Source organism: Ursus maritimus, unplaced genomic scaffold (assembly GCF_017311325.1).
Source record: "Ursus maritimus isolate PB19 unplaced genomic scaffold, ASM1731132v1 scaffold_1, whole genome shotgun sequence".
Taxonomy (NCBI): Eukaryota; Metazoa; Chordata; class Mammalia; order Carnivora; family Ursidae; genus Ursus; species Ursus maritimus.
Window position 1 is genome coordinate 41,227,945 of NW_024423343.1, and position 11,904 is coordinate 41,239,848.

Genomic DNA, 11,904 nt, shown 5'->3' on the forward strand with positions numbered 1-11,904 from the left:
ACAGTGGGCCGGGCATTGGGCATTTCTTTTTTTCTTTCTTTCTTTTTTTTTTAATTTACTTATTTATTTGAGCTGGCAGGGTGGGGGGTAGGGACAGAAGGAGAGGGAGAGAGAAACTTAATCAGATTCAGTGCTGAAGGTGGAGCACGACTGAGGGCTTGATCTCAGGACCCAAGAGTCGGATGCTTAACCTACTGCACAACCCAGGCGCCCCTCACCCCTGGCATTTCTAACAAGCTTTTTGGGAATGCCAGATATGCATGTCTGGGTATACACTTTGAGTAGCAATGTTGTAGGAGATTCAAATTCTAAGCAGATGTTTTTCCCTTAAGTATTTTGTAGATGTATGGGGGGAGATAAGACATAAAAACATAAAATAATGTTCTGTAAGGACCAAAAGTCTCAGTAATTTAATCTATATTGAAAATTATTGGTGGTTGCAATATTAGTGGGGAGTATAGTTGAATTTGGTTTCTGGGTTCTATTGCCCCAGATTTCCCTTATGGATACTGATCTTTTGTGTTGCTTCACTAGGGTCTATGCCAATTAAAGCCAAAGAAAATAAGCTTAATTAACATGATTACAGATTAATGAATTTTGTGATTTTTAAGAAAAGGACAGAGAAAGAGAAACCCCAAGAAAGTGAATTTCAACTATGCCAACCATTGAAAATCTTAGGAAAATATGGGGACAGTTTCCAAGAAAGGAGAGTTTGAGAGACAAACTAATTCAGGGAAGGAAGACTTTGTTTTAAGACGGGGTACCAGAAAAGGCTACAGTAATAAATAAGAGAAACAGTAAATATAAAAAGAAATCAACTTGGCTAAATTGAAAGTTAATACAATTAAACTTGAGACTTAAATAGGGAAGTAGGTCAGGTTACTAGGAATAAATACAAGAAACGCCTATTACTTTGATGAAAGGACAAGAAAGGACAAAAGTAAATTTAAATGCAACTTGCAAAAATGAAGAACAAGGAAACGAACTCAGAGGAGAGAAGGCAAATAACAGAATTAAAGAAAAGTAAAAGACGGAAAATGCCAACTACAGAAAAAAATAAAGTAACTATCTTTTTATAAACAAAATCTGATATAAAAAAATTAAAAGATGCAGGACCTAGGTCTCAGCATACTTTTTGAATAGTGACATCTTTTGCGAATACATTGTACATGTATTGATTTTCTAATAAATTATTTGTTTTTAAGTGTCAAATTGTTCTAAAATTATACAAAACAATTTGTGGGTATGAAGGATGCCAGGCCAAAATTTTTTTTAAAAAAGTTACATTGAAGAATAATTTTGGAATACATTAGATGAGGAATGTCAGAGTTTGAAACTTTCATCAAAAATTATAGCTGGGAAGAAATTCCTAAATCTAAAATGTAGAAAAATAGAAATAATAGAAATATATGTGCTTGCAAGAAATGTATGTATGGCATACTCATGGGATTAGAAAATACATAAATTAAAAAAAAAACAGTCCCACATAATCTTGGTAAAGTAACCCCCACCTTAGGAAGCACAAAATGTGACTAATGGTTACTAACAGATTAACAGGTACATGCTTATATACATACAGAAAACACAGAAAACTGGAAAATTGGTATAAAGACTTAAGAAATTGTTTCCCTAACATCCATAATTATAAAGAAACACTGAATCTGACTTATTTGGGTAGGTCATGAAATAGCAAATCCAGAGAGAATGTCAGAAAACGATAAGGTATAATAGACTCAAAGACATGACCACAAAATTGGCACATATTTCACAAACTTGGAGAATTCCCGAATGGTGGAAATACATAGACAAAGATATACAGATGGTAGTAGATAGCTAGCAGATAGATAAATAGATGATAGATGATAGAGATAGATGATAGATAGATAGATAGATAGATAGATAGATAGATAGATAGATGATAGATAGATAGTTGGATAGAGAAAAGGATGCCTTCTAGAAGTCCATTTGTATTGCGTGACTGTGAGGGGAAGACAATTTTTGGAGTCCCATCCACACTTTCTTTACACTCAAGGTCTAGCACTTGTCTGTGATGTTGAACTGCAAGCATCTGTGATTCTTCATGCAAGGCTTTCTCCAGGCCCACATACAGGGGGCAAGATGGTAGTGCCAGGCAAGTAATCCTCTTGAGAGCGGCCCTTTGCTAATGATAGATGGAAACTGAGAGGATAGAAATCCCAGTTTCCTGGTCCCTTAGATGAAAAAGCTGAGATAGATTGCACAGTCTTTCAGAATTTCCCAACAGAGCTAAGTTCCAGTTTTCAACAGTGGTAACCAGACTTCCCTGTCTCACTTAATAGGTTTTCTTGCCAATGAATCCTGAGAACACCTCCCAAAGTGATCCCTTTGAACTTAAATTTTTGTTTCAGTGTCTTCTGGAGGACCACAACCTCTGACATAGTGTCATTCTGCATCCAGACTTTTTTCAACAATGGATATTAATTTTTAAGCAATTGTTAGTAAACTGATAAGGGTAATATTACATACCATGGGTATTTTATTAGCATGTTAAAAATTACTGAAGAAGTTCGTATGTTTTCTTGCTTTTTGTTAATTTCAAGTATCTTTTTTGGAGTGCATTAGTCTTTTTTTTTTTTAGTAAAGAATTAATTTATTCTTATTGATTTGAAAGACCCCAGTCTATTAAGGAAATAAGTTCTTTGATTATATATTTCAAAGTGTTTCTGTATGTGCTTGAGATATTTACATTTATGTATCATGCATTTGTCATTCCAGTTTGTATAGTCGAATCAGTTGAACATTTAATCTATAATTTCTGGGTTTTGTCACCAAAAACTGTCTATATGTGTGTTAAAAAGAAAACCACAGGGGGCGTCTGGGTGGCACAGCGGTTAAGCGTCTGCCTTTGGCTTAGGGCGTGATCCCGGCGTTGTGGGATCGAGCCCCACGTCAGGCTCCTCTGCTGTGAGCCTGCTTCTTCCTCTCCCACTCCCCCTGCTTGTGTTCCCTCTCTCACTGGCTGTCTCTATCTCTGTCTAATAAATAAATAAAATCTTTAAAAAAAAAAAAAAAAAGAAAACCACACGCCCAAAATGGCATCACGTCGGTTAAGGCCCCAAGTCAGTAAACAAAGACATACCAAACCTGACTGCAGTGTCAACCCCCCAGAAAATGCCACCTCTAACCGGTCAATATGGGACTTTCCTGGTCAGCACTAGGAAATTACTGATAGACCCTTTCCATTCCCTATGAGGGTGACCTTGCCTAAAACAACAAATTCTTTGCTAATAATTTCCTTTTTTCTACTTCCTCTCTACCTTAAAAAAACCTTTCCTTTTCTGTAGCCCTTCAGAGCTCTCCTCTACTTGCTAAGATGGGATGCTGCCCAATTCATGAATTGGTTAATAAAGCCAATTGGATCTTTAAAATCTAGTTGGTTGAATTTTTGTCATTTAACACATTTACATAATTAATAATAAGCTACTTTACTGTGTTCCTCTGATACTTACAGCTTTTTTTTCTTTTAATTGCTTTTCTTTATAAATAATTGAAAATTTACCTCCTCACTTTGACTGGTTACATATTAATTCATTTTACTTAATGGCCTATGTCCAGAAATGATGAAGATAGACAATTTTATATTTTTTCTACTTTTAAAATAAATGTTCCTATTGTTTCCTGTTAAGCATAACGCTTCCCTTTGGGGGAAAAAATCTTTCTAGCCTTATTTCACTGAACAGTTTTGTCAGGACTGGTTTTAAATATTATCAAATATTGAGGCACTTGGGTGGCTCAGTTGGTTAAGAGTCTGACTTTGGCCCAGGTCATGATCCCTGGGTCCTGGAATCCAGCCTGGCATCACTGAGCCCGCTTCTCCCTCTCCCTCTGCTGCTCCCCCTATTTGTTCTCTCTCTCTGTCAAATAAAGAAAGAAAGTCTTTTTAAAAAATTATCAAATGTCTTTTTGGCATAAAAATTTGATCATGCAGACTTTCTCATTTAACCATTTAATATGTAAATTACAAAAACTTATTTATTCACTAATATTATGACACCATATGACCTCAGAGATACCACGATAGGGATGGGACCAAGTCAGGTTGATTTTGAAATACTGCTGGGATATATTATTTAATATTTTGTCTAGAATTAAATATATTTTATATGATCTTCTACACTATGTAGATATCAAAGTTACATAACCATTAAAAAACAAGTGGAATGCTTTCTTTCATTTTCTATGCTCTGAAATTATTTAAGCAGCAGCAAATTTATTTGTTTAAATATTTAAAACTATCTGAACCTAGAAAATTTAATTTGTTTCACTTATTAGGAGCTTATACATAAGGAGTATTAAAATAGACACAGTTCTATTGAATGTATTTGAGTTTTGCTGTTCAATTTTAGAAATCTGTATTTTTCTGCAAAATGGTTTGATTTATCCAGACTTTCATTTCTGTTAGATACTGCTATAAAAATTATTTTAATAATTGTTTTTATTGCTCCTCTCTCTGTGAGTGTGTACTTTTTTATTCCTAATTACAAATATATGTATTTTCTCTTCTTTTCCTGATTCATCCAAGGAGTCATCTCCTTCCTTGTTTTTAAAGAATTAGTTTTTAAATTGATGTGGGTTCCTTTTTTCCTTTAGTTTTTGGATTTTCGTTTCCAATGTTGTATTAATCCTTCTTCTCTGTGCTAAATAACTTTTTTTTTTCAAAATTTGTGATTTTATTCTAACAATTTCAACTTTTTGTTATAAAAGCTCTAAGGTTGTGATTTTTTAATACAATTATATTTAATGTCCTCGTTGCATTTATTTTCTAGATTCAGGATGAAATTTTAGACTTTTTCATTTGTGCTTACTATATTCGATTTGCCTTTGGTTAACTGGGTCATAGGCTACTCATTTTATTTTGCTTTGTTTTGAAGCACAGAGAGGCTCACAGATTGTTAAGGTACAGCTTCATAAATACCAGCATAGACACAACAGTGTGAGCCACACTCCTGGAACCGTTGATGAAAACTACGGAGCTCTTGCCTATGTAAGGACATCTTGCCATTGGTTTTATAATGTAAATTGACCATTTACACAATTCTCAGAGCTCCCTCTTCCCTTTGAAAGGGTCTAGATTTTGAACTCCTTTCTAGTTGCATGAAGCCTGCATTTGTGTTTTTTAAAATATTCCTGCTGCACAGGCATGAATGCTCGTAGAAATTGATACTTGTCTCTTCGAGTTCAATAATTTTAACAGGAAATGACTTAGAATCAGCCTTTCCAATAGAGATAGTGATTTCCTTTTCATTAACAACATTTCTTTCATTGCCTAAAAATGCGATTTTATTATTTTTTTGAACTTGTGTCCATTTCATTTATTTGGATTTCTTTCATAAACCTACAGGTATTAATGTCTTTCCTACACCACCTATATATTTGCTCTCTGTTTTCTGTTCATTTTCATCTTTTTGTAACTTATCCCTGTATTCTTCAGGCTAAGATCTGGTTCACTGACTTGGTTGTTTTGTTTTGTTTTCCATATATATACTCCATGTCTTGACACTTGAAATGGTTTTAAATTGTTAGTATCATTACTTTCCTATTTATTATCATAACTCTGTGAAACCAGTTTTTCATCTCTTTCTGTTGCTTTATCAATTCCTATCTCATTTAGTCTATGTTTTCTTTGATTTCCTTGCAAGTACAATTTATTTAAGAATAGTATTTTCAACCGCTTTCTAGAATCAATCTTGTGAGATGCTCTCTCTTTTGTGTGAGATGTTCTATTTCTTATGCTTTGCCCTAAATTTTGCATTGGTGCCATATGGTTTGGTTGGGTTTTTTCCCCCCTCCTTATTGTTTATCTTTAAACATGGAAATTCCTTTCCCACATGGGCCATTCCTCCAAACACAGTGTGAGTAGAACATCCTTGAATACTATTTGGATCTTTCCATACACTTTGTTAGAGGAAACCTTATTCTTGCTGTCTCATTTTTTCTGGGAACTCCTGGGCCTTCTCTCTGCTGCTTCAGTCAACCCAGCCTTCAGTAATGCTAGGAGGACAGATAGCTCTGGTCCGCATCCAGTGAGATTAATGAGAAGTTGCTGTCTGTGTGGCTCCCTCTCTGTGAACCAATCCACTGTTAATGACAAATTCTCCTCTATAATGTGTGCTTACCGGTGATGCGGTTTGAAGTAGTGGGGGTCAGAGCTGAGGGCCAGGAAAGAATTCGTAAGACGCCTTCGGTGCAAAAATGTGGCTGTATGAAAGCTCGGGCGCAGGACCCATGGGCAGAAAGAGCGGCACTGGGTTGTGAGGAGTGACTGACTATATAAGATGTTTTATGCCATGGAGGGGAGGGTGTTGTTACGGCTCCAGGAAATTAAGTCCATAGGTTTCTGGAGATGGCTTTTTTCTTGTAAATCATTAAGACAGTTACAAACTGGTGGAGACTCATGTCCTGCATGACTGCGATCTCTATCAGTTAACCATTTATTTTTCCCTTTCCTTTGTTCTGGGGCAGCCAGGAGTCCAAGAGGAATGTCACACAAAGCCCATGCAGGGTGGGGAAGGGGAGGAGGCATTACGGGGTTTAGCTTGTGCTTTGCCCTCAGCTTGCCTTCTGCTCCCTCATCACCAGCACTGCTTTACCTCTGCAGTTCTCCCGCTTCTTCTCTTGCAATTAGGTGAGTAAAATCAGTTCAGCTGAGTAAGTTTTATAAGAGAGCTATTTAATTCTTGGGCCCAAATGTGGTCTCTAATCCAGAGGGAAAAATAACACTAAATTTCCTCCTAGATTCTTGATTTATCATTTGATTCAGAATTTGGAAGGTTATTAATTAGATTTCCTTTAAATGTTGAAGCTCTTGGTAATATAAATTGTCTATTTTCCTTTTTTGATTAAAAGAGATGGAAAGGGAGCTAGGGACACAGGAGGCTAAATTCTGGAAACTTATGAGAATTCTCAATGAATTTTTGTAAACTCCTCAATTGTAAGACATTGATTTTCAGTTGAGAATGTATCTTCTTCGATGAAAAATGGTGTATGGGTGTAAGATGCCTCTCAGAATCCCCTTTTTTCTCCCATTATGGGGTGAGCCCTCCCTCTAATAATTAAACTAAGAGACTATAAAGCATGAAATGCCAAGATACCCTCAAGGATAGTGCTTGTTGGTTACACATATAGACATGAGACATTATTCTCAAAACACTGATACAGCACACGGAGACACTGCCAGTTTTCTGCTTCCTGTTAAGATAGAGTTATAATTATGCAAATTACATCTATTAAGAAGAATAATAAATGCAGACGAGCAATGTATATAGGTGCCAAAAGGAAATAACATTAGATGATTGGAATTGGTAAAATTAATCTGAAAAAAAATCTTGTTGGCAGAGACACGTTTGGCCTAGGAATTTTAGGAGAAAGTGGATATAACCGCTGGAGGAATGGGCTAGAAATTCTGATTAAAAGAAAAGTTCTGAAAAGGAAGACACATTCAATTCTTGTTGGGGAATAATAGAGGTTAAAATACAAGGAGCTTATATTAAGCTTATACAAGTGTTTGTTGAATTGAAGAGCAGTCTTAATCTTCTCTGTCTCTAGAGACTACAGAATAAATTGTTTAAAATGACTGAGATAAATTTAGAATCAAAATAATTAAAATGGTATACGTTAAATCCGTGAACATATGTAATGCTTTATAAGGTACTAAATAAAGGTCTAAAATCCAACATTCAGAAGGAGATACCTGCTCCCTAAGAAATGTATTTTCAAATGAGAATGCAGAAATGTCTAAGCAACACATCAGAAGAATTTGTCCGAAAACAGGTTATGGTTCAAAATTTTGACTGAGGAAGAAGCGTGTGATTTGATACCACCACATCTCTACTCTAAACAGTGATAAATCAAATTTCTCAAAGAACCATGAAACATTGATGTCATCAGCAAGAATAGAGGCAGTTCTGAGAACACCCCCCCCCCCAAGTATCTTGGCATTTCTTCCTACCCCATCTAATGCTGAGGTTTCATTCCCACCACTCAGACTTCCTGGTCATTGGTCTGAGCTTCTCTTATTCCAGAAAGTGGTTCAAGAGCACTTGCTATGATGACATTCCACTGACTGTTTTGACAAAATGAGTAATATCTTAGGATCCAATGAAGTGTATCAAACAGTTCTCAGTGGACCTTTCATTCCGTCACTGTTGTGAATTATGTCAAAATTTTTCTCTACACATTGAGGACTATAGATTTTTGGATAGGCTTAATACTGGTATAGATGAACTTTATTTTTTATCTTAATATTAATACTGCTAGAATCAGAAACCGAACTTTCAAAATGGAGCTAGAGATTCTAAATCTCCTTGAAAATAACTGTGTCTCCCTCATTTCCCTTGGATCAGTTGCTAAGACTGACATGTCAAGGAATCATTGTGATTTTTTTTTTTTACTTTTAAACATTTAATTTTCTTCTTTGGTTAAATCTGAATAAATACTTCATGATTAGGAGGGACAGCTGGATATTTGAACAGGTGGTTGCAGAAGATTATGGAATAGCTTCTCAGGAAAACATTCCTAACTAGATACACAGCCATCTGTCAGATATTGTTTAAAAATTCTTATGTGTGGGAAAATTATGAAATGAGCTCTTAATGGCCTACATGTTGACATTTTCAATAATAAAACTATGAGTCCAGTAAAAAGAAGGAAGTGTTAAACAGCCCAAGCTACTTTTAACAAGACATTGTTCTAAATCAGAATTGTCTAAAGTGAGCTCCATGAATTCTAAAATCAGGATCCTAATATATATTATTAATTAAAGGGAACTTTGGCAAATACTGAGAAATTCTTTGTTAAACAAAGTTAAAGAAGTTTTATTTTTGTTTGTTTGTTTATGTTATGCTAGAAACCCTCAGAGCCTTTAGGAGATTAATGTCTAACATGACTTTCTAAATAAGAAGTAAATTCTGGAGAACATTGACCATTTTGAACCGGACAGGTGGATCTAACCAGAATTCAGAATAAGAAATATCACTTCACACCATTTCCCCAATCATTTCATGAGTCAGAGATTGGGGAGGATGGGACACAGACCAATAGAATAACAGGCCACTGTGGTCTATTCCTCTGTGAGGTAGTTACTCCAAGGTCTTGATCCTTCATGGAACATCCTATCACCACTGTATTTTAAAGAAAGAAAATTTGACAGAAATAACCAGAAGAGAAACAAATATGTATAATATGGACACTGTAGTCCTCACATAGACAGCATTCTAGACTAGCAACAGAGAAAGGAAATCACGTAGCTGAGCATGCATAAAATCATAGTGTGACAGGAGCTCTATGAGATCAGAAACATATGGGGGTGGAGGGGGTTGTCTTCTCAGTAGGGCCCAGAGTACACTGGGTACCAGCCCAGTAAAACAGATGAATGGGACTGGGAGTCATGCAGATTAGCCTAATTAAATTAACATTGGAGACAGTTAAAGCAAAACTAATGTTGAAAAACATTTGATCAGTGACATAGAGACAGGCTTGTTTTGTGTATTTTGTCACTATTACTGACTCTATAAAGATTCTTTACAGGTTAATTTTCTTCTTGGAGTAAATATACTTTAACATATATCAGTTAAATAAACTTTTTGTTCTTAAGATAAACAATTCAGCTTACTTTGAAATATTTTAAATTTTATGCTAGTATTGACATTCATTCATTTTGTAACATTTTTTTTTCTTTCCATTTTTGCTGTGATTTTTTTCATTCCTTCAATTTCATCTTTGTGTCATAAGTTGTTATAAGCATATCTTTTTGTAAATGCAATGTAGCCAGTTACTTCATATTTTGGGAAAATGGTGAAAGTAAACTTGATTAGTACCTGCATTTTTATAATAGTATTTACACATTTGTCCACTAAAATAATAACTAAATAATAACAGATAATTTTTACTTTTTATTCTGGCCGACTTTTTTTTTTTTTCCTTTTTCTCTGTAACCACACTGCTGTTATCTCTGTCCCCTGCTTTTTCCTCTCTCTCACTCTTTCCACCCCTCACACCTTGGTCCTAGGAGAGTTTCTTGATCTTTCCTGCCATTTCACTAGTGGGACTTTGGAAGGTGAATTATCCTCAACATAGGATAATGACTTTAGCATAAATCATTTTCAAATATGATTTGTAAGCATTTAGGGAAAGAAAGTGCTCACTAAATATAAGAGTTCAGGATGATGGGTTGGTGGAGGGTGTTACTGTACCCACAGGCTGCTATAAACATGATTTCTGGATTTAACAATTTGAATTTATTTTTCAAAAGTATCCTATTATATCAAGAGTTAAATGGTTAAAAGTGAGATAAATGAGAGCATGATTCAGTGCATTTCTAATTTATTAAATAGTTCTATCCAAGATTGATGACTAATGAAGGGATATAAACCTAGAGTAAGACATGCAATGGTTGGTTTTTTGCACCATTTTGATAGCTCACCCTCATGCTCACATGAGTGGAAATCACATCAAATTATCAAAGAGCATGATGCTTGTATGAAGGAAAATAGATGGAAGTTTTACATTTAAAAAAATTCAGAAATAGACTGGAATGTTAGACTGAATTCAGTAAGATGAAATTTTGTTTTTATTTTTTAAGTATCCTCCTTCAGTTTATTAATCAACTATTCCATCTTGGCTGCTGAAAATATAGCTTAACAGCAGATATAAGAAGATTTAAGAATAAGTGTGGAGATTAAGCTGGATTTGAATTAATAGTGAATGTCACAGCTAATATATCCAAAGGCTCCTTAGGCTGCTGTCAAAATGGAAAGTTAAAAATGAAGAGGGTATAATCTCCTTTTACTTTTTGCTAGTTAGACCACGGTGGGAATTCTATATTCAGTTAAATGTTCAGCCCATTTCAAGAGGGTCCTTAACAAACTGAAATGTAACCACAGTGGTGAACATTCAAAATCATGAAAGGATATGTAGATTTATCAGAGACTGTAGGTTTAAATATGGACTAGACAATCATTTGGCGGTGCTATTATTTCACTCAAAAAGCTTTCACTGAAGACCTAAGCTGGACTAGCTTCTAAGACTATATAAAACCAATGTACAAGGAAATTCAAATCAAAACCACACTGAGATACCACCTTACGCCAGTTAGAATGGCAAAAATAGACAAGGCAAGAAACAACAATTGTTGGAGAGGATGTGGAGAAAGGGGATCCCTCCTACATTGTTGGTGGGAATGCAGGTTGGTACAGCCACTCTGGAAAACAGTGTGGAGGTCCCTTAAAAAGTTAAAAATTGAGCTACCCTATGATCTAGCCATTGCACTACTGGGTGTTTACCCCAAAGACACAGACGTAGTAAAGAGAAGGGCCATATGCACACCAATGTTCATAGCAGCAATGTCCACAATAGCTAAATCGTGGAAGGAGCCGAGATGCCCTTCAACAGATGACTGGATTAAGAAGTTGTGGTCCATATATACAATGGAATATTACTCAGCTATCAGAAAGAACGAGTTCTCAACATTTGCTACAACATGGACGGCACTGGAGGAGATAATGCTAAGTGAAATAAGTCAAGCAGAGAAAGACAACTATCATATGATTTCTCTCATCTATGGAACATAAGAACTAGAATGATCAGTAGGGGAAGAAAGGGATAAAGAAAGGGGGGGTAATCAGAAGGGGGAATGAAACATGAGAGACTATGGACTATGAGAAACAAACTGAGGGCTACAGAGGGGAGGGGGGGTGGGGGAATGGGATAGGCCTGTGATGGGTAGTAAGGAGGGCACATATTGCATTGTGCACTGGGTGTTATACACAGCTAATGAATCATCGAGCCTTACATCGGAAACCGGGGATGTACTGTATGGTGACTAACATAATATAATAAAAAATCATTATTAAAAAAAAAAAAAAAAAA